The sequence below is a fragment of the Coffea arabica genome, chromosome 11c (assembly GCF_036785885.1).
Source record: "Coffea arabica cultivar ET-39 chromosome 11c, Coffea Arabica ET-39 HiFi, whole genome shotgun sequence".
NCBI lineage: Eukaryota > Viridiplantae > Streptophyta > Magnoliopsida > Gentianales > Rubiaceae > Coffea > Coffea arabica.
Genome location: NC_092330.1, coordinates 10013716 through 10038777, shown reverse-complemented (window position 1 = coordinate 10038777; position 25062 = coordinate 10013716). Strand labels below are relative to the sequence as shown.

At 37.1% G+C, this 25062-nt stretch overlaps 1 pseudogene; it reads right to left on the bottom strand.

Annotated features, from left to right (window-relative positions):
* LOC140016466 (uncharacterized) overlaps positions 1 to 1300 on the bottom strand; it is a 101153-nt pseudogene extending 99853 nt beyond the window's left edge.
* Between the last annotated feature and the right edge of the window lie 23762 nt (positions 1301 to 25062).

Here is a 25062-nt window from a genome sequence, read left to right as displayed (position 1 = left end):
CCTCTACATTTTCATCTGCAAAAAACGCAGATACAAAATTTGGAGCTCCATTTTTTCTCTTCCGTTCAATCATTCGAACAACAAGCCACTTGGTTTGATCTAAGGCTCAAAAGATCTCCAAGAAACTGATCTTTCATCAACACCATTGATGTGAGGGTTTAAGGATTTGAGTGGGCATATAAAAGGAAAAACAGCCGCAGCTGAGGAGGGGAGCGAAGTCTGATGAAGAGGACTGGAGTGACGGCTAGGGTTGAAAAGGAGAGAGTTTTGTGGGCAAGAGAGAGGGAGTGTGTGTGTGACGGAAGAAAGGAAAACCAGCAAAGGAGGGAGAGCATAGTAGAGGTGGCAGCTAGGTTTTGGGAAAAGAAAAAACCATGGCTGAAAGAAAAGAAAACAGAAAGAAACTGAGAGAGAAAGAACGGGAAAGGGCTAGAGAGTTTAAGTGCTGAAAAGAAAAGAGAATCCGAGAGATCAAAGGCCAAAAAAAAGGAAAGGGAGGCCGAACTAGAAAAGGGAGGACAACAAAAAAAAAAAGAAAAAAAAGAGAAGAGAAAAGGGAGATTTTCGTAAGAAAAGACTGGAGGATAGAAGCTGAGAAACAAGGAAAAGAGGATCCGCAGCTTATTTCACTCGGATTGCGGTGGATTCCAGTCATCTTCTTCAGATTCCAATAAAAAATCCAGTTCTTATAGCAGCAAAACAGGTAACCCACAACCTCTTCCCGTATGAAACCCTTGAATGTGGCCAGGAGTTGCGAGAGATTGTTTGCCTGCAAGTTTACCCCTTTTACGGCAATTTCCTCGCATATTACTTGTCTTTTACAGTCTAAAGCTGTTTTCTTTAGTTGTGTGTTGGAGTTTCCCTTTGCCGGTTGGGGGTCTTGTCTTTGTTTCCATAATGACCGAGGTTTCTTTGCTGGTGATATTACCCAGAATTTCTTTGCCTTGCTTAGGAATGAAGGAACTAATTAATGCTTTATTTCGTTGTGAGATGAACAATGCTGTACGGGCCTGTTTTCGAGTGATGTTTCATGATAAGGCAATGGTGATTCACACAGGAATCTATCCTGTTCTGATGACCTATCATTCCTAGAGAAAACCCAATGAGAGTGCAGCAAATTCCTGAATAATAGCTCAGTTGCATGATTTTTTTTTAAAAAACCATCGCTTTCCTCCTCCTGCACTTTAAAATTGTTTATGCCAACTTCAATGTCTCCTTTGCTTCCAAAAATGGTGATAAAGGTCCAAACTTTGAGTCTCTGTTCACTTTTTATGGCGATGCTAAGCTTGTTAGAGGCCATGATAAATTGGTAAAGATGTCTGGTTCAGTTGCTCCAACTGGAGCTTGTGATTATGTCTAATTGGTTCTAGTTCTGTATGTGTATAACCTGTTTTCTTTTCTTTTACGCTGAGTTCAGTGTATGGTAGAGGATTGGGTTGCTTTTCCTGTTAAAATAGCATGTTGTGGTTTCACCCCTTCCCTTTGTTCTGATGTGCGGTTCCATTTCTGTTTTGCTGGTTCACAGTTGATGACCTGCATCTCCATTTCTGCATTGGTTACTTGTATATCTTTGTCCTAAAAATTCTGTTTACAAAGCTAGGTGATTTAGTTGATGTTCTTGGCAATTATATTAGAAGGTTGGGATGGTATTTCTTGTTGAAATCACAAGCCACAAATAGTCGAAAGTTGCAGAAGCTTGCGGATGTGAAAGTTGCGGAAGAATAGCTTCAGTTTGAAGAATGTGTCTTTGTAGTTCTGCATGAAACTTTTCCAGCAATTGTTTTATTTAGAGGTGTTCAGCCATGTTTTTTGATTGGAGTTGTTTCAAAGCTGTGGTATGAATCTTGTTTTCTGAGATTACGTGAAATTGCAGAGGCTTATGGATGAAAAATTTCAACAGAAATGGTAGAAGGAAAAACACTTCAGCTTTTGCTGAAAGCTTTGGTTTGCATGCATGAAAATGTTTCAAAAATTGCATTCCAACCTCACGTGTTCTCCTCATTCTACCTTGGCCCAATTAATTGACCAATTTGATCAATTGTATTCCCCTAATTTGCGTTGTTTTTTAGTAATATGCTTTAACATAATTGTTGGACAGATTTAGTGGATTTTTATGATGAATTAGGGAAAGTTTAATCCTTTTTTTTAAGGAATTTATAGTTTTGATTCCCATTTTATTGAAATTTTAGCTAACTTTATCGTTTAATCCTAATAAATTGACATTCTTTCTTTTTTGTGAAGTTTTGTATTTGATTTTTAGATGCCATTTTGAGTCACTAATTTTAAGTACCTCATCCTTGAATTTTCTTTTGATTGGTGGGTTTTTGTCCGTTTTAACTTCTTGAGTTTAGATAATTTATTTTATGTAAATACTTTATGTGATTCAATTTCGTGCCTAATTTCCATTACATGTTTAATTTGTATTTTTTTTCAGTTAACTGTTAATTAAAGTGATACCTTGACCTTTTCTTTTATTTTGGAGGATAAATAAGTGATTTCACTCCATTAGGGCTCCAAATCAAGGGAGGTACACCCTATCCCTTATTTCTCACTTTATTTGACCTTACGTGCCCTACATGACTTTATGTGTTTAAGTTGCATGTCTTTTGAACGTTTTATTTTATTTATTTTCTTTAGTTGTTTCAATTTTGTTTATTTATTTTAATTCCATTTGTAATTATTTGTGGAAGGCAATTAAATGCCACAATTGTAATAGTGAGGTATTTCTTTTAATTATTTATTTATCTTCCCCTCTTAGATTGTAGTAGGGCCTCCCCAATGTAATAGATAGGGTTTCATTTATTTGTCTGTTTCATTTTGCTTGCATGTTTGCCTGCCTATGTGTTTAATTGCTTTCTCTAGGCCTTTGCATCTAGATAAGCATGCTTAAGTGCTACGTGCTACGTGAACTATGTGCTTTGCATGTCTACTTGCTTTAGTATTATATTTGATTACATGAATGGGATGCACGTTACCGTGGCTAGTCCAAATGCTAGTCATGGTCTTCCATTCGAGCTCTTACAAGTCCAATGCTTGTGAGAGAACGTTAGTCAAGGGTTAGTCCAATATTAGACCCTTAGGAACCCTCCGCACGTTAGATCATGATTGTGTGATAAAATCACTTCATCTCATGCATATTTTCACTTTTTAGGGTCTTTTATCATTTTTTGCATGGCATCCCTCCTTATATGTATATCCCTTCCCCCATATTTTCCCTTATGTGTATATTACTTACCCCTTTGTATGAAACATGACATTAGACTTGCATTTCATCTAAGCATTAGACCTAGGTTAGTACATTTGCTTGATTAGACTAGAAAGTTACCCCTTGAATATGGGATATGGATGAGTTTGGCTTTTCTAGCCTTAGCACGCTCGTATTCCCTCTATTGAAGGGAACATTGAAAGTCACGAACATTAGTTCCCCCGTACCCGACATGATGCATTCCTTTAGGCCACGTATATTTATATAATTACTCTTATTTTCCTTTTCTTTCTTTCGAGTCTCATGACTTGCATATTCATGACCTCTCCAAAGAGTCCGCATTGGGCGTCACAATTAATGTGATTGGTACCAAGTAAGTTTTGAAGAAACATTTCGACCCCCCGACACCCTCCTAGGTCTAGGGTATGCATTTATATAGTACATCTAAATGTGATAAATCTTAAGGGTAAAATAAGAAAATTTTTGACTAAATCGCGCAATTAGCCTTGGCTAGGTTGAAAGGGTGCCTTGGATTCTTATCCTTGCCTTCCCTTTCTTGAAATGTGACTCCCGAATCTTTTTCTCTGATTTTCGTAGACTTGGAGTCGTTTAAAAAGGGTTTTCTACTTTTTTCTTTATAAATTCATTTTTTGGTGACTTGGTACACTTTAACTCTATACCAAGTGGCGATTCCATTTTCATTCAAAAAATCCTTTTTAAACTATATTTTGGGTCAAATCATCGCATTTTCAAGTCCCATTTAAACCCATGTTTTTCATTTTCTTTTTAAATCAAAAATTCATTTTTTAATCAAAAAATTTGAATCAAAAGCCATTTTTCTAAACCCGTCTTTTATTTTTTCTTATAAAAAAATGGGCCGCGACACTTACATACATTTTCTATATTTTTCTTTAGGATATTCATTTTATAGATATGTTTATAAGGCAGTCAAGCTTTTAAATCATTTTCTAGAATAAGTTAGTTTATGTGACATTAGTGTGTATTTTGGCCATGGGACCCCCTAGTGCGTTAAGTGCGATAATTTTTTTTTATAATTAGGGGAAGTTTTGCATAAAGGGTTATTAGTGTATAAAGTGTTAAGGGATAATTAGGAATTTGTTAGGTAGATTAGTGTTGGAAAACAAGGAAATGAGAGAAAACTCTAGAAGAAGCTAAGTGTCATGACACTATTCGAAGTTGGACTTTGACCAAGGTTTAATAACTTTCCTAAAATCAGATTTTTGACCAAAACTCTCTTCATTTTCTTGTCTTGCTGGCCAAAATTTTGAGGGAGAGAAAGAGAGAGAAATCTTCAACTCCAACTTCAATTTGTGCTTGAATCTTGAGTTCCAACCAAAGTTTGTGCAAACTACTCCATAAAACTTGCTTGCTATGGAGATTTAAAGGCTTTAGTGGAGTAATTTTTGGAGAAAAAGTGCTAAGCTACCATCTTTCTTAAGGTTACAAGGTACCTTGGCAAGAAACTTCCTTTTCTTTCACATATGTGTAAATTAGTAGCTTAAGGTTGTTGTTTTGGTGACTTTGTGAGAAAATTTCATGAGTTGAAGTGATGTTATGGAAAGTTTCAGTTTTATCATGAATTTTCTGTCCATATATGAAGCTTAAAGGTTGGCCATGATTTCCTAGTTTTGACATGTGAAATAGCTAGTGTTTATATGTTAGTTTACTTTGTCTAAAAAAATTTCCAGCTTGTATGCCTAAATTCCAGCTTAGGGTTTCAATTTTCAGCTTTATGGTAGTTGGTGTTTGAGCTATACACGTGTTATATTTGGATGGTTGGTTGTGGCCTTCAATAAGTGTATAGATGGCTTATGACTTGTGAGTGTGATTGAGGTTGAATTGAGGGGAAATTGGGTGTTGAGTTTTGGATGGAAAAGTAAAGAAAAAAAGAGAGGTGCTGTTGAAATTTTCCCGCAGGAACCCTTAAGCAGTCTTGGGAAATTTGCTATATTTTGTTGTAGAAAAGTCAGAATTGAGTTCTATTTGTTGCGTTTGAAACTAGATTCAGATTACTTTTTAGCGTCTAAATTTCATGATTTTTCTTAATTTTTGTGAATAACTGTGATTTTTCAAAGTTGACTGAAATTGCATACCTATTCTGTCTTTTACTGGATGAAGCAGCAACTTGAGGCTCGAATTTGACTAACTTGTGGATTGAATCTTACAAATATGTCTTCTGCGAAATTGTAACCCTTTGTGTCTATTTTCCAAGGGTATAAATTTTATCAATTTTGGACTTAAGAATCTTGAGATATGATTTTTCAAATCGTGGTGCGCAAAACTGAAAAATCCTGTTTTCCTAGAATTATTCTTACTTTCATTTCCCATCTTAAGTTTGGAGTTGGGAAATCATTGTAGGTATGGTTTTGGGTAGAAGCGAAAGGTTTTAGGGTCGTTCATGTCTTCAGGACCGGCTGTTACCTTTTCACTCCAAAGTCACATTTAGTATCGTTGCATTAGTAGTTAATTTGATTAGGCATACGACTCGTAGTCGAGCCTAAATTGTGTATTCCATTCACTAGGTTTTGGGATATGGAATCATAATTGTTTTCCTTGGTTGTTCTTAGGAAGTGTCGGTGATTAACAACGTACTTTGGGAGGAAACTTTTGAAATTATCCTTACTTGAACTGGTGAGTGTACCACTCCCCTGATTTGTTGCATAACTGGTTTATCTGTACTTGCCATTTTGTGACTTGATTAACTGTGGCTTCTATTTATTCTGTATGAGACGAGGGTATACTTTATCACACTCGTTTCTCTTGCATGTTTACTAGTTCCTGTGTCAATTTAAACCTGTTATATATACTTGTTATTGTGACGCTCACACTTCTCCCTAAGGCGAACCAAAGGATATTCGCGGAACGTCTGCCCAACTCTCGCCAGGACTCAAACAATTTCTGTTCAAGCTTATAGCGGTGCTAGATGTCAACAACCAGATAATATAAATACAATTAGTGCGGAAGCGTTCAAGCTTAACGAAATATAACAATCACCCAATCCTTACATCGATTTCCGTAATACAACCCAAAATATACAATAGCCAAAAGTCTAGACAAAAGAGTTGGAACCCTATCACAAGAGTACTCAAAAGAGAATTTTCTCCGAATCTCAATCCAAGCTCAAATCCTGTTAAGGGAAACAAATCTACAGGGTGAGCAAAATGCTCGTGAGGCCAAAAACACACATGCAAGCACGTTGTTCAAGTAATAATCCCAATTTAACAAGTAGAGCAATAATATTGCATTAAATAACAATTTGAGCGGGAAAAGTAAACAGAAACAATTCAAGAATATCGGAGCTCTCAAGAACTAATTTCCACTTGCTTTGCCAATGTCATTCATATACCTTCCCGCGATGACACTCCATCAACCGAGTCGGTATTTCCATTCCGTAGATCACCACTTACTTCCCTTCGTCCACCATGCACCTCCCGGGCCCGCAAGACATTTATAAGGCGATACTCCTCGAATATGCCAAGCAAGACCTCTCATTAGGTCGAGTTTAATTATCTCATGACTCGCCAAGGTTCCCGACCAAGCCCATGCCGGCTCGAGTCCAAGGTCGGCCTAGGAGTTTGGGCGTCCCTAATGTACATTTGAGAGTCGAGGAGATTCACTCCAACGACATATGCAACCATAACATACCATTTCATTTCATTCAATCATTCAATCATCTCATTTCATTCAATTAAGTCATTCATAATTCATTCGTTTCATTTTAATCATGAGTCATTCATTTCAAATAGGAACGAGTGCGGTAAAGTACACACTTGCCTCCATTTTCAAAATCTCCAAGCAATTATAACAATTAAGCATGTATCAAGTATTCATACACTTGACATTCACCAATATAAGTAATGAGGAAGAAATGTCACTCGGAGCTTTAGGTGTTCACTGGGGGATCCTCTTGTGTGCCTGAGCAATTAATAATGGGTTATTACTGATAATTTCAAATAATAAGGGAGGTCGTACATTAGTACGATAGAATGTATCTCGAAAATCGAGCCTAGGTTTCTCTTTTGAAAAATCGAGACTCAATAGGGTTACAAAACTCGAGTAAGAGCGGATCCTTATCCTAAAAATCATTAGATGGAAACGAGTACGTGCAAATAGATTTCAAAATGAACGACCGAAGTCGGAACAAGATGGCCATGTCACAATCTGGCCGGATTCTAGCCGGATTCCTGGCCAGATTGGAGGTAGTGACCAATCCTCTTTTTTTTCAAATTCCATCACCAATCCGGCCAAGAACTGGCCGGATTCTGGCGAACAATTTCTGGCGCGGATTGCTTTCAAATGGTCACAATTTTTGATTTTTGGTGAAATTTTTGAAAAATCATAACTCACTCCATGATTGTCCAAAATTGGAAAATTTGGTATCATTGGAAACATCTTTCAGAGTACTAAAAGTTTCTAGAAAATATCTTTCCATGAATCCAAGTGGAAGGCATTCAAATTTTGGCTTGAAGTTGATAACTTGTGTTATCAAGACAGATTGAAGTTGGTTTTCGGCCAACTTTGAAAATTTGGCAAAATTCAGCCAATTTGAAACAGTCTTTGAAATTTGATACTCTACTAGAGTTATAATCCAACTTTAGAACAAAATAAGCAGAACGAGAATTGAAGTTTTGAGCACCAAGATATGGTAGGTCAAAGTTACCCAAATTTCCTTGTTAACAAGGGTTTTCCAAAATCAAGTCATGAATTTTGGAAGTTTAGTTGAGCAATGAAACGGCCTCAGAATAGCACCAAAATTTTCAGTATAATACTACCATATAAGGACTATTTCTCTACCAAATTTCATGGATGAATAAGCACGGAAAGTTGGTTAACTAAATCACCCAAGTTCCAAAAATTCCAAGGCAAATCTGCCTTGTGAATTCCATTTTCTGTTTTCAAAACGTTTGGCTTACGAAGTACCTCATATACTGTTCATTTGCATAGACAATGTCTAATAGGTATCCAAAACAAAATTTTGGGTGATTAACACCAAAAAGTTCGAGTACAAGTCCCACACAAGATCAGGACATTCAATTAACCGAAGAAGGTTGTGTTCCACACCGGGTCAGTTTCAAACTTTGGTCACAACACACTATATTCAACTTAGAATTGAGCATGGTTGGTGGCGTTGCAAAACACATTCATAAAGCTATAATTTCTTAGAAGAAACTATTTTCAAAATCTGTCCACAGCTAGTCCACATTTGAGCCTCAAGTTGTAGTTCATGTTCTACCTTCCAGGGAACTAACGAGACAAGACAACAAGATTTAAATGAATGGTTTGGCTCACTCAAGTGGAACCAGAATTTGCATTTTATACCAATAGAAATCTGGGAATGTATAGTTTCCAGTGCCACAAACGATACCCGATTTCGATATCGGAGTAAAAAGTTATAACCGAAACAAGATGACTGCCTGGGCAATCCGGGAAAATTTTCCAGTTCTGCCAAACTTTGGAAATCAACACATTTGACCAACCAAATCATGTTATTTTTCAATAAAACTTTCTATACCATCCATATAACATGTATACATTATAATCAAACCATTAGAATCTCAAAAATTAGCACCTAAGGTCACGAACATGGCAGGGGTAAAATGGTCACTTTTGCTCATTACACCATCATTGAGTTTCTATCAACAACCCAACATTATTCCACTAATATAAGCACCAAACCAACATTAATTTTATCATCAATCACCAAATCAGTCCATCCAATCCAAGTGGGAGTTCATAGAGCCCACACATCAACTTTTCAACATAACTAGAGCTACCCAGATGCATGCATGAGGTTATATGTGCAATAGAACTTCCATAAACTAAAAATTTCAAGGTTGATCAATGATTACCTTAGTTGATGATTTAAGCAGAAATTTTGGTTCTCTTAGAGCTCATAAAAACTGTGGAAATGAAGTCCTTTTTCTAGTTTAAGATGCTCTTCAAGTGATTAGCAAAGTGTGGTTGAAGTTTGAGATGATTTGGTGATGATTTAGCGAAGAAATAAAGAAGAATTTGAAGCTGTTTTTTTTCCTTGTTGTTTGGCTGTTTGAGTGAAGGAAAAGAAGAGATGTTGCTGATGGTAAGCTTCCATGAGAAGCTTTTAAATTTGTGGCCAAAAGTTGCTTCAAAAGACAACTCACCCTCGCGCGCGCACGCGCGCGTTTTGTGCTCGATTCCTCTTGCATTTGTTTCACTAGTGCACTAAACCTCTAATGCACTTCCATTCATATTATTATTATCTACTCTTATGAGTCTAAAAATAATGATCTAAAGTCCCTCAATTAGTCGCGCGCGTAAAAACGCGTATTTCCAATTTAAGCGCGATAAAGTGAAATCTCCAAGAAATTCTTGTAACAATGGTACTACTAACTATTACTTGAATACTTAAGTATAAAAACACCTATTTTAAGACCATTGTGCAAGTCTTTAATTTTTCAAACTTATTATATTCTCGAATCGATTATTGACTCGAATCGCGTATTCACTATTTTCACTTAACGAGCTCCCAAATATTAAATTTTGAAACAAGTCAATTTAAAAATATAACTAAGCTATAAATCCATATAATTAGGTCTAAAAAGGTTAGAAAATAATACTCGGGGCAATTGGTCAAATAAATATTTAAATGAGCTCGTAATAGGAGTTTTAAAATAAGAAAATTTACAGGTTCTCACCTGAGTCCAGTATAAATTTCTCAAATCTCCAATTAATTCCTATCAGCGCTTCTTCGAAAAATTATCGACGCGCAAGCGGTATACACTTACTTAAAACTCATTCACCTTTAATTTCTACTATTGATCATTCTTAATTTCCCCAGATAAATGCACTCTCGAATAGAATATCACCTTGAAATACATGTACTCATTAATTCTCACTTAAACGAACCTCCGAAAATTAAATTTGCTAACGGGACGTTTTAAAAACATAAGGAAGACATTGTTCCATATGAATGGACTTAGAATGGTTGAAATAAATTATTTGGAGAAAGCAAGTGAATAAATATTTAAATAAACCAATAATACTCAATAAAAATAAGAAACTTCTTGGGTCCTCACATCCTCCCCTCCTTAAAAAGAATTTCGCCCTCGAAATTCACTTATAAATCAATATCTTCATGGTTAAGCCTATCAGACCAATTACTAACTTACGTTTTCCAACTTATACTTCACAATTTCTATTCATTCAACTAGTAATCAAAATTTGATTTGATTTTGATTTTTTTTTTCAATAGGCATTTTAACTTCCGAGTCATTGGGTAACTTAATCGGACTCATGTCTACCTCACATAAGTAATGTCCTCATTTCTTTAACGCCATTATTACAGCCACTAACTCCAAATCATGAGTTGGTTACTTTTCTCTCGTGATATCTTAACTTTTCAGAGGCATACACAATCACTCCATCATGTATCAGTAGTATACATTCTAAACCATCATTTGAAGCATCTATATAAATCAGAAAACTGCCTTCTCAGCTTGGTAGGACTAACACAAGTGCATCGATTAAACATTTTTCACTTTCAAAATCTTCCTCACATCTAGAATCCCAAATAACTTGTCATGTCTTGCACTCTTATAAAATCATTGATAAACCAAAGGTAGTATTCGGCTAACTCTAAGCATTCCAAATTTCGGTAGGATTCTTTGGTCGTTTCCTCTTAAACAGCTTCCACTTTAGCTGAGTCAATAACAATTCCTTCCTTAGATATTGTATACCTAGAAAGGTTATTTCTTCCAATCGAACTCACATCTATTGAATTTAACGAAAGTTGATGCTCTCTAGAGGTTTGTAAACTATTATTAGGTATCTTTCGTGATCTTCTCAAACCTTAGAATATACCGATATATCATCAACAAATACCACCACCGATTCATCCAAATACGATTTAACTCCGATGCATTAGACCCATAAATGCTACTAGTGTTTCAGTCAACTCGATTCAAAGTATTTGTTACTTAGTAGTCACATCGTTCAAGTCTTGATAATCTATATATATATAGCCTCCAGCTTCCATTTTAAATATGATATCCGGTCCTTATTCGTTAGGCTCATTGAACCTATCAAATATTTCCCTTTATTAACTCAAATCTTCCGATTTTAATATCTCAAATTGGTGCTCAAACATTGGATCCCCTTCAAAATTAAGTTCTCAATTCGGTCCCGATCCCTGGTTATCTCCAAGACCTCAAGTTTGCCTACGCTCTCAAGTACAATCTCGATCACGTCTATTATCGTTCATGTCTTATTATCATTCTAGAAGTATAGGACAAAGTGCATCCATACATATAAGCCATGAAATAAAAAATAGGGTAAATTTCATATTTCATAAAATATCATAATGGATACATCAAGTTGGGATAGATTTATCAGATCATTCTAAAAGGAAAAAGGGAAACAGCAAGATCGTAAAAAAACATGCCAAATTGCCAAAATACAAAACAACAAAAGACTTTTTTTCCCCTTTTCACAAGATTAAATTTCCAAAAGTGCTAGTCTAGTCTAGGGTAAACTACAACCCCTATCTCTCGAGTGTAGTCAAAACTTCCTCACTGATAAAACTTCCACTACTAGAACCCCTTCATAACCATTAGTACTAATTACTTCCATCTAGCACTGGATTGCTTTGTAGCGGACCTAGATGGCTGTTGAGTATTTCCACTTTTTGTTAGGGTTACCAGGGCAATTCGAAAACTTATGCTCGGCACTACCGCACTTAAAACATTTTCCTTACTTTCTCCAGCACCTGGTTTCAGTGTGATTAATCTTGCCACAGTATCCACAAGTTACATGAGAAGTGACGGCCTGACTAGCTTGAACATTTCCTTTGTGTTTCCTCTCCAGTTCTACGTTCTGGCGTAGCAACTCAGTTTTCTCTGCATATTCTTGTTTTCACCGTCCTTCCCAGTAGTTAGCCAATTTTTTTTGAAATTCTACCTCATTTCGAAGAATATCCATTTCCTTATGCATTCCTTCTAAGGTTGTCATCTTACCTGTTGGCTTAAGTCAAATGTTAGCCTGCCAGGTAGATCAAATGATCAAAACAAGTAACTATTTATAATGGAAGCTCGAGTCATAATACTCTTTCATTCTTTTGCTTATAGGTTACTCCGGAATACAAATCTTAACTATTCTCTGCTAAATACGGGCGAGTTCTTAAGTCTCCATGAGATTACTATTATTAGAAGAAACTCTAATATCTTGCTTTCACTAGTGCCTTATTTGATTCGCTTAAATCGGTCCTACTATTTCGAGATTAGATTCTCCATGAAACTTAGATAGAGGGAACTTCAAGAATCATTCCATTTTCACACCTCTCTTGATTCTTAGATTGACTTATTGATTTAGAGTTTGGGTGCTCAACCAACCATGCTAGGACACCAATCGTATGGTCAATAACAGTAACTACGTGATTGTTTTACTTCATTTCTAGGGTTTCGATTCAGTCTAACAGCCGTTCCCTAATCATCCCCTTGAGCTTGGGGTTGCTTAATCCCTCGCCCTCAGTCCTTTTCCACTTTTTTGGCCTCTCATAAATTCAACATTTACAAAGGCATGACATAAAATGAGTGTGCAGAAACGAAACTTGAAAAACGACACTTTGATAATGTAAAATGAAAATAAAAGGGAAGATATTGGAATAGTCACAGATGTGTACAACCCAATCATAGATTTGAAGTCATAAAGCAATAAAGTCAAGTATCTCATGAGTAATGTTTAATTGCTTCAAAAAGTAGGAAAATATAGTGAAACAAAATACAAAATGCAATGGCCTTTAAATGAGAACCACCCCATCTATTTTTTGCAAAACTACTAAAGTGGTCTAAATCACTAGTTTAGTGATTGGCGGAGCGAAAAATCTCTACTACCTCCATAAGATCATTTTCATTTCCAGTATTAGGAGTTTTAATCCCATGTCCCATATCGAATATCTTATTATTCTCTACTTGTTCAACCAAGGTAACACACCCAACCATCGACTTATCCGTCCGGTCTCTAATTTTATGTACTACTCTTGCAAGTCGGTTCTCAGCTTTTTGAAGCTGCTCATTAGGAGCCTTTGTCTTTTCCTCGCTCCTTAAGTATCTCAATCTCCACTTCAGGAATTCTAGTAGTCTAGGCATCCACAATTGCCCTCAGTTCTCAATTACCCCATCGAATCCCCTAGTTTCCTCGGATAGCCACTTTTAATGATCAACCACTATTAACACCCCATTATTTGGGTGCAAGCAAGTTCTTTGAAAATCACATGAAGTTCTAGTTCTACAAATTAGATTATCTCTCCAATGCTCCCATAGGTCTTTCTCGATAATGGACCACCGTAATGCATCCCCGAGACAATTTAATATCACCCTTACCTCTCATAACTTATCCGTAAAAGTAAAAGCTCATGTAGATCCAGATATATTCAATAATTTAGATCTGATCATTTCGTACTATTCCACATGTATCACACAAGATCAAGACTTCTTGCCATCCACTAATTCAAACCTAAGTTCCAGTTTTCATTCCCACAAGCAGTCGCTTAACTCTCCACCCAATTCCACAGTCCGGCATCCTAAACTTCAAGTTTAGGATCCACTACAAAGATCTGAAACCTAGGCTCTGATACCAACTGTTACGCCCCCACTTTTCCCTAAGGCGAACCAAAGGGTATCCGCGGAACGTCTGCCCAACTCTCGCTAGGACTTAAGCAATTTCTGTTCAAACTTATAATGGTGCTAGATGTCAACAACCAGATAATATAAATACAATTAGTGCGGAAGCGTTCAAGTTTAATGATGTATAACAATCACTCAATCTCTACATCGAGTTTCCATAATACAGTCCAAAATATACAATAGTCAAAAGTCTAGACAAAAGAGTTGGGACCCTATCACAAGAGCACTCAAAAGAGAATTTCCTCCAAATCTCAATCCAATCTCAAATCCTGTTAAGGAAAACAAATCTATAGGATGAGTAAAACACTCGTGAGGCCAAGAACACACATGCAAGCACGTTGTTCAAATAATAATTCCAATTTAACAAGTAGATCAATAATATTGCATTAAATAACAATTCGAGAGGGAAAAGTAAACAGAAACAATTCAAGGATATCAGAGCTCTCAGGGGCTAATTTTCACTTGCTTTGCCAATGTCATTCATATACCTTCCCACGATGACACTCCGTCAACCGGGTTGGTATTCCATTCCATAGATCACCACTTACTGCCCTCCGCCCACCGTGCACCTTCCGGGCTCGCAAGACATTTATAAGGCGATACTTCTCGAGTATGCCAAGCAAGACCTCTCATTAGGTCGAGTTTAATTATCTCATGGCTCGCCAAGATTTTCGACCAAACCCATGCCGGCTCGAGTCCAAGGTCGGCCTATGAGTTTGGGCATCTCCAATGTATATTTGAGAGTCGAGGAGATTCACTCCAACGACGTATGCAGTCATAGCATGCCATTTCATTTCATTTAATCATCTCATTTCATTCAATTAAGTCATTCATAATTCATTCATTTCATTTTAATCATGAGTCATTCATTTCAAATAGGAACGAGTGCGGTAAAGTACACACTGGCCTCCATTTTCAAAATCTCCAAGCAATTATAACAATTAAGCATGTATCAAGTATTTATATACTTGACACTCACCAATATAAGTAATGAGGAAGAAATATCACTCGGAGCTTTAGGTGTTCACTGGGGGATCCTCTTGAAGGTCCTCTTGTGTGCCTGAATAATTAATAATAGGCTATTACTAATAATTTCAAATAATAAGGGAGGTCGTACACTAGTACGATAGTAGAATGTATCTCGAAAATCGAGCATAGGTTTCTCTTTTGAAAAGTCAATAGGGTTACGAAAGACAATAGGGTTACGAAACTCTAGTAAGAGCGGATCCTTATCCTAAAAATCATTAGATGGAAATGAGTACGTGCAAATAGATTTCAAAACGAACGACCGAAATCGGAACAGGATGGCCACGTCACAATCCAGCCGGATCGGAGGCACTGACCAAATTCCATCACCAATCCAGCCGACTATCCGGCCAAGAGCTGGCCGGATTCAAGGCCAGATTCTGGTGAACAGTTTCCCTCGCGGATTGCTTTCAAATGGTCAGAATTTTTGATTTTTTGTGAAATCTTTGAAAAATCATAACTCACTCCATGATTGTCCAAAATTGGAAAATTTGGTAGTTGGAAACATCTTTCGGAGTACTAAAAGTTTCTAGAAGACACCTTTCCTTGAATCCAAGTGGAAGGGATTCAAATTTTGGCTTGAAGTTGATAACTTGTGTTATCAAGACAGATTGAAGTTGGTTTTCGGCCAACTTTGAAAATTCTGCAAAATTCACTCAATTTGAACCAGCCTTTGAAATTTGATACTCTACTAGAGTTACAATCCAAGTTTATAACAAAACAAGCAGAACAAGAATTGAAGTTTTGAGCACCAAGATATGGTAGTTCAAAGTTACCCAAATTTCCTTGTTAACAAGGGTTTTTCAAAATCAAGTCATGAATTTTGGAAGTTTAGTTGAGCAATGAAATGGTCTCAGAATAGCACCAAAATTTTCAGTATAATACTACCATATAAGGACTATTTCTCTACCAAATTTTATGAATAAATAAGCACGGAAAGTTGGTTAACTAAATCACCCAAGTTCTAAAATTTTCAAGGCAAATCTGCCTTGTGAGTTCCGTTTTCCATTTTCAAAACGTTTGGCTTGTGAAGTACCTCATACACGGCCCATTTGCATAGACAATGTCTAATAGGTATCCAAAACACAAATTTGGGTGATTAACACCAAAAATTTCGAGTACAAGTCCCACACAAGATCAGGACATTCAATTAACCAAAGAAGGGCTAATGATCAAAGAGTGGGATTTGTTAGAGGCCGTTTGCGAGTGGAAACCCTACTTTGGGAGTCATAAGGTGGTTTTCGGTAACATTAAGGTAACCTCCACTCTATTGGAGCGGATTAAAGAAGTTCAAAAGGAGGATTCAATGGTGCGAAAATGGGGAGAGAAGGTGAAAAAAGGGAAAATAATTGATTTCAACTTTAGTCCTGAGGGTATTTTAAAATACCGGGACCCGAATAGTGGTGCCGAAGGATGAAGCGTTGAAAACGGAAATTTTAGACGAGACCCATCAGTCCAAGTATACGATCCATCCAGGTAGTAGCAAGATGTACCAAGACCTAAAAGGAGCCTATTGGTGGGACAATATGAAGAAGGAAATCGCTTTATACGTGCAAAAATGTCTCGTTTGCCAACAGGTTAAGGCGGAGCATCAAAAACCATCGAGCTTGTTACAACCCCTTGAGATACCCGAGTGGAAGTGGGAAAACATCACAATGGACTTCGTTTCGGGTTTGCCGCGAACACAACGAGGACACGATGCCGTTTGGGTGATGGTTGATCAATTAACCAAGTCGGCCCATTTCTTGCCGGTAAACATGAAGTATTCCATGGACAAGTTGGCTCAGATGTACATGGACGAGATTGTGAGGCTACACGGCGTTCCTGTTAGTATCGTCTCCGATAGAGATCCCTGTTTCATATCTAGGTTCTGGCAAAAATTCCAAGAAACTCTTGGGACTAAACTCAACTTGAGCACGACCTATCACCCTCAGACGGATGGACAATCGGAGCGAACAATCCAAACTCTCGAGGACATGTTACGGACCTGCATTCTGGATTTTGGAGGTAACTGGGGTCAACACATGACCTTAGTAGCATTTGCGTACAATAATAGCTACCATTCGTCGATTCAAATGGCTCCATACGAGGCACTATATGGAGCCGGTCACCGATCTACTGGGATGAAGTTGGCGAGAGAAAGGCACTGGATCCAGCAAATATTCCATGGATGGAAGAAACTCGAGAAAAGGTTAAATTGATACGGCAACGACTCCAAACCGCTCAAAGCCGACAAAAGAGCTACTCAGATAATCGAAAAAAAGATTTGGAGTTCGAAGTTGGAGATCATGTGTTTCTTAAAGTCACACCGTTACGGAGTGTCACGGCAGGTAGAGGAAAGAAGCTGCAACCGAGGCTTGTTGGACCTTACAAGATTCTCAAAAGGGTTAGTAAGGTAGCGTATCGCCTGGAACTACCGTCCAGTCTCTCTCGAATTCACGATGTCTTCCACGTCTCGATGCTCAAGAAGTACTATCCCGACCCATCCCATATCTTACAGCCAGAAGAAATCGACATAGATGAGTCGCTCGTTTACGAAGAGAAACCTGTCCAATTGCTTGACCGGAAAGTTAAAGAGCTGAGAAACAAGCAGATTCCATTGGTTAAGATACTGTGGAAAAATCATGGGGTAGAGGAAGCTACCTGGGAGGTGGAAGAAAAGATGCAAAAGAAATATCCAGAATTGTTCATGAATCAAGGTGAGAAATTTCGAGAACGAAATTCTTTTAAGGGGGAGAGAGTGTGAGAACGCGTAAATTTCTCAATTTCTAGGCCTTATTTTATTTATTTGCACGCCTTTTACGCATTTTCTTTAGTAAGAAACTTTTCTAGATAATTTTTATGGGTAAATATAGTTTTTTAAATGATTTTTCTAGTACCGGTTTGTTTTTGAGAAATTAAGAGCGTATACCGGACGTGGGACCCGCTAGTGCAGAAAGTTCGGAAAAATTCGGCTAATTAGGTCAAGTTTTGGATACCAGGTTTATTTTAGCAGGTGTTAAGAGATAACTAGAGGTTACTAAATGGATTAGCATGAGAGGGACAAAAGGATAGCCATGCATTAATGGTGGTGACAAGTGTCACTTGGAGAGTAATTCTTACATTTTGACCAATATTCACCATTTTACCAAATAAACCCAAAAATTGACCAAAAAATCTCTTCATTTCAAGCTTCTCTTGGCCGAACCTTGCTAGGGAGAAAAGGGAAAAACTCTTCAACTTTCTTCATCTCAAACCTTGCTCAATCCAACAAACCAACCGATTAAACTTGAAAGTTCTCCATAAAAATCCTTCTCTTAGTAGTTGTGAGGTGATTAGTGAAGTGGGTTGGAAGATTAAGGTGCTAAATTGCTCCCTTTCTTGGGTTGATAAGGTGAGTGGCTAAGGAACCCTTCTTTTCTATCTAATGATGCTTAATTAGTGGCTTGTGGTAGCCTAAGAGGTGATTTTGTGGGTTATTTCATGAATTTGGTTGAGATTGGTGAATTTTTCTATTTATTCATGATTTTTCTATTTTTATATGTTTATTATTATGTGGCCATGGATGATGGTTGGGAATGGTTTAGAATGAAGCCTTAAGGCGTAAATTGTGGCTATTTGCAGAAAATTTAATTTCGGAATTAGGGTTTCAATTAACCCCCATTCTGGCTGGTACTATTTTCCATAGTTAGAGGCTGAATTAGCCTTGGGTTAAAACATGAAAGTTGTAGATAATGATATTTTATAGTTGACTGCAAAATTTGAGCTCAATCAGAGCAACGTAGCCTATGAAAAGACTGAAATACCCCTGCTGCCCTGTTTCTGTCCGAACCTGATAATCCGCTTCTGTAATTGGTTAGTTTGACCAGGAATACTACTGATTTGGTTGTTGATGTCTTCTTAAGAAATATAGCCAGGTCTCTTAGCTTTTGGATGACTTTGGAATCACTTGAATTGGACTTTGGTAGCCTGAATTATGGTTATTTAATCAGAATGCAGTTTGTTAACCTGTTTATGTGGTTCTGGTTTAGTACATTGAACTTTTGACTTAGTTGCACTACAAACTGGATTGAGTGGCCTTCTTCAACGTTGTAACTGTTTCTGTTAGCTTCGAAACAGTGTATATTATACATCCATCCGATAATCATAGTGCCAATTGTGTCCAATACGCTTAATGACGTCAAAACTGTTTTTAGGTCTTAGAGCTTAACTTTCATTTCCGGACTTTCCCTAACTTACTTTAGTACTTATACGTTCTAATGGAGCCTTATTTTTGATAGTATGTGGAATTGGTTTATGACTTGTAATCGAGTCTTATTGTGCTTGTTTGAACCTTTTAGGGCGTGACGTTGATTCAAGACGCTCTTTGGGCGGAAGTGTATGAAATTTCACTTGCTTACTTGGTGAGTGTACTACTCACTTGCTTGTTACTATGTGGTTTTGTTACATGTGAACTTGATATCTTGAATGCTTATTTGCACCATTGAAACTAAGTAAAGTGAGGGTGTACTTGATCGCCCTCACCCCTTTTATATTATGTATGACTATCTACTGTGGTACTTGAATGGTACATGAAATACTGGATTTGGTGTCGTTTGGACGAGTATCCAACGGCCATTACTGTCACTACTGAGCTCAACCCCATTGGTAGTCGATTGAATCGAGCCAGCGAGGACTTGGTCGTGAAAATTGACGAGCCATGGGGACTGTTATATGGAATCTTGTAGTATGAGACTCCTGATTCCGGTATACTCGAGTATTACCAAATTATACTGTATGGAGTTTGGGCCCGGTAGGGGTATGTTGGGTGGAAGGAATGAAAGTAAAGTGGAGCCTACGGTTGGTTACTTGTAAACATTGACGGAGGGTCAATGAAATCCGATAAAAAATACAAGCGAGGAAAAGGGCTTTTGAGAGCCGTCCGTATCCTTTTACCAATTCTATTGATATGTGCTCTTGGCTTACTTCCTACTAGATGAAGTGGAATGACATGCTATATACTTATATGATCTTCGTTGCTTGAGTGGTAGCGTCTCACTGGGCGTAAGTTCATTCTATTCCTTTTGTTTTCCTTACAGGAATTTGAATACTTTTGGAAAGGCTATGAATGTTGGTTGCCGAGTTGAGCTTGTGTGAATGTATTTCGAATAGCTCCTTTTGGGCAAAACCCTAAATGTATTTTGATCTAATTATCTTCCTTTTGTTTTGTAAATTACAAACATATGTGTATAACACTGTTTAACCCTGTTTATGTGTCCTATTTGGTTTGAAAATGTTTTTCCGAGTTATATGACATGGCACCCACTATTCACCGATGGTTTGATTTGTGTTTGGCTATTTTTCGATTTCGGCTTGTGTGAGCGCGTTTTATTTTCCCAGAACGTTTTAGATCGTGTTTGCCTGCACCATTAGTCCTGGCGAGAGTTGGGCAGGCAGTCCGCTAACCTCTTTGGTTCGCCCTAGAGGAAGGTGGAGCTGTCACACACAACAATCTAACCACCATCTATAGAAACCCTAGCCAGACTATTACTAGATTAGTCCATGATAGCACTCCTAGATCTAATCCCCTTGATCAGTTCAATTCCTAGGTCAAATGTTAGAATCTTCTGTGCCTTGACCTTTGCCATCAAAACTTACCTCAAATACAATCAAGATACCGATCCTTATTCTAGTGCTCACCACTTTTTGATACTCGAGTATAAGAATCCAAAATAAGATAATTCACAACTCGAACCGATCGGTCCTAAGAGTAAATCACCTATATTAGAGATTCCTACCTGACATACATATTTATCTTCCCCAAGTATCAAGATAAAGGTTTTATGTCTAAAACAGTCATGATTCACAGCTTACGTTCAAGAAGAGCACATAGTGCTTTACACTTATTCACATAATCGGAACCATAACACTATTTGGACCCAAACTCATCTCATGCAGAGACTACGTGAAGAAGCTTTGATACCACTTGTGACAGCCCCACCTTCCCCTAGGGCGTACCCAAGGGTTTGGCTGACCGTCTGCCCAACTCTCATCGGCACTTACTCACAAATCTCATAAAATAATAATAATTCCCAAACTCCAATAGGAATCACAAAATGAGCATCAAAACTTCATGGTTAAACATTATAGACCATCCAATGTTCCAAATTATCCCTACTTATATACATACAATCGAACAAATAAACTCTAAGTCATTTAATCAAATCACCAAGTACAACTAGAATGGTAAGTTACTTAAAGCTAGATGTCAACTCTCAAACCGTCTATTTTCCCGTTTCCCCATTGCCAATGCATGTTAAGGAAAACAAACTAAAAGAAACGAGTAAGAAACCTAGTGAGATTCCAAGCAAACAGGTACGTAAAATAGCAGGCATGATACCATTAAGTCAAACCCAAATAGAGTAGGACATAATGCATAATAAATCAAGTAACCAAATAGATCATGCAGTGGTATACAGTAAAGAACACGTTCATGACAAAGAATACAGGCTGCTCTTAGGAGGAGGTTCCATGGCAGATTGTCTAAGGTCCATTGACTCTCCGTCAACCATGAAATTATAATATCCATAGATCACCTATGAGGACCCGTAAATCTTTCTTATTTCATAATATTTTTATTTTATTTTCTCACATGCATTTTCTTCATTATACCCTATTATATTGATTTTCCAGAGATTTTTATAAGTGAGTAGAGTTTTTAAATCATTTTCCTAGTTTAAATTAGTTCATATTAAGTTTGAAGCGTATTATGGATGTGGGGCCCACTAGTGCGTTAAGTGCGATAAATTTTTACTGATTAATTGAAGTTTTGTATCAAGAAATATTATTTTACAAGGTGCTAGGAAATAATTAGAAATTACCTAGAGGGATTAACCATTGGAAGACAACAAGATGAGGATTAACCCTTGGATGTCATTTGTCCTTGAAACATTGGACCTTGACTTTGACTTGGACTTGTCTTAACCTTTACTAAACCAAATTTTGACCCAATTTCTTTCCATTTTCATTGTCTTCGCCGAAATTTATGGAGAGGAAAGAACAAGAGAGAGTTTCTTCAACTTCAACTTCAATTCTTGCTCAAATCTTGAGTTTCAACCGTTGAATTATCAAATTACTCCGTCCAAGTTGCTTACTAAGGAGGATTAAAGTTTCTAGTGGAGGGATTTGTGAAGGAAAAACCCTAAATTATCATCTTTCTTGAGGTGTCAAGGTACTTTGCTTACAAACTTCCTCGTTACTTCAATTAATTGATAAGTAGTGGCTTATAATTGTTATAGATGCTACTTTGTGGAAGATTTCATGGATTAAAGTGGAGTTAGCTAAATTTCTGATTTTTTTGGAGATTTTTCTGTTTTCATATGATGATTATGGTTGGCCTTGGATTGATGACTTTAAATTGTGTTAAATAGATCTCTTGTGCGTTAATTGCGATTATTTGTGAAAAATTTCAGCTTGTACGGAAAATTTCAGCTTAGGGTTAGTAATCTGCCCTGATTTTGAACTGCATGTTCATCCTTGAAGGTGGCCGAATCAGCCTTTGCCCAAAACATGAAAATTGTTGGTAATTGAGTTAGGTAGATACCTGTAACGTTTCAGCTCAATCAGAGCACTGTAGCATGTGAAATGATCGAAATACACTTGACTGCCCATTAGGGCTGCAAACGAATCGAGCCGCCGCTCGAGTCAAGCTCGAGCTCGAGCTCGAGTTCAGAATATTAAGCTCGTTAGCTCGTGAGCCGGCTCGCGAGCTTGGGTATATATATATTTTTTTATTTTTATTTTTATTTAATAATAAAATTACGTATCGCGAGCTTGGGTATATATATATATTTTTATTTTTATTTTTAGTTATTAATAAAATTACGTATATTTTATATATATATTTTTTATTTTCATAGTAAAATTACGTATATCTCCTTAATATTGTATTATTTATTAAGAAAAAATTATTATTTTATTTATTTTTTAAAAAATAAAATAATTATTTTATTTTTTTCGAGCTCGAGCTCGGCTTGACTTGATTCGAGTCGAGCTCGAGCTCGAAATTTGCCGGCTAGTCAAGCTCGAGCTTAGTAAAATTTAGTCGAGACTCGGCTCGATTAGCTCAAAACTCGACTCGGCTCGACTCGTTTGCAGCCCTACTGCCCATGAGCTCTATTTCGCGGACAGATTTCTGTTTTCATGGAGATTTTCATTTTTGACCATGAAAATGCATGATTTGGCATTGGAGGTCTTCATAAGAAATATAGGTATATGTCTTAGCTTCGAAACGCCATAAGATTCGTTTCCATCCGATAAGTATAGCTTCGGTTGTGGTTGTTATGCCGAAAGGTGTTTTATCACCTATGATTTGTATGTGAAATTGTATTTGATTTGGGATGGATTTGGTCTTTGATTGTAGGATGGAAAGTGAAGAAATTAAGAGGAAATGTTGTCCGTTTATTTTCTTGAAGTTTGAATAAGTAAAAGTGAGATTTGAAATGTGATTTGGGGATGCGTTGGACTTACTTTTCTTTACTAGTGTTACTTGAGCTAGATTCTATTTGAACTTGTACTTTTTCGTATGGTGATTGTGACAACTGTTTTAAGCATGATACTTAGTTACAAATGTCAAGTTTTGAACTTCAAATATTTGTTCTTTTTCTGTTCAAAACAAAGAAGAGTTGCATAGGATTTCTCGGCCGCAAAACCTAATTTTATCAAGCGAGGCTTTAGGTGTGAATTTAGGGTTTATTTATTTTTCTTTTCTCAGTCGTAAAATCTAAATATACTATTTTCACTTTAAAACTCATATGTATACATTGTACTAGTAAGTATTCGGATTTTCTTTGAATCACTTAAACCTTTGATGGTTGAAGCATAATGTGTTCTTTTGATTATATTAGGCTTCCTTGGTGATTGAGGGTGTTATCCAGAAGGATATTTTGGACGTTATTTTGCGTAAATAGGTGAGTGTTCGTTATTTGTTATGTTTCCATGAACTATATGATTTGTTGTGGATATTTGATTAAATGATAAATGTTCGTTACAAATAAATTTTGCTAGGCGAGTGTGTACTTTATCGCACTCGACCTAAATGAAATGTGAAATTTTCAATGTTTAAGTGATTAAATGTTAGTTGTGCAAGAATGTAAGCCTCTTAGCTGAACTGGGCCCTGCCCTTCATTACTGATCGACTCAAGCTAGAAGCGGACTCGGTCGGGCGATTTAGTGACCCTGGGTGAACGTTTGGTATACTCGAGTATTACCTTGTAGTCTGATGGAGCCTGGCCAATGTCCAGAAGGGGGTGAAATGAAATGAATGAACGAATGTCAATGTAAATGAAGGGTTTTACTTATCAAAATGCATTTTTAAATGAATGAAAGGAGAATGAATGAATGAATGACTGAATGGCTCCTTGTGAGCACGTATCCTTTTAATGAATATTATTCTTGCTTTATATTGTCGTGTTTCTTGCATTACTTGCTATTTATGATTAATGCATTGAACTTGTTGTTTAATTATGTATTTGGAACCTCACTGAGCTTTAAGCTCATCTCTTTAGTTTTATTTTCCTTAACAAGGGAAGGCGAGCAAGGACGAGAACTCGGTTTAGACTAACTTAGACTAGTTTCTGATTTTGTAATGGTTCTCGCCCTACCTTTTGGCACGGCTGGATGTATGAAGAATTAAGAACCTTTGTATATTCACTGTTTGTACTCCCTTTTGAGATAGCAATTTATATGAGTTTTGCTTTAAGTTTTGGATTGTTGTTATATTTATTCTTGTGGTTTCTTCCGGTTTTGATTAAGGTGTGACTGAGTCCCGACGAGAGTTGGGCAGGCTATCCGCCGAACCCTTTGGTTCACCTTAAGGTAAGGTGGGGCTGTCACAGTTGATATCAGAGTCTGCTTCACGTGGTCTCTGCGCGGAGTGAGCTTGGGCTAAGTGGTGACTAAGTATGAAGGATTAAGTGCTCGTTGAGCTTACGCTATGGAGTCATGAATTGTTATAGATCTTAAATCTTTCTCCCGGTATTTGAGGACAATTGATAGGTAAGTCAAGTAGGAATCTCGATTGTAGATAGTTTACTCTTGGGACTGGCCAACCCGAGATGTGAATTGTCTTATTTCGGATTCTTGTGCTCGAGTACTCTAGAGTTGAAGCAATGCTAAGTATTTGAGACTTGCATT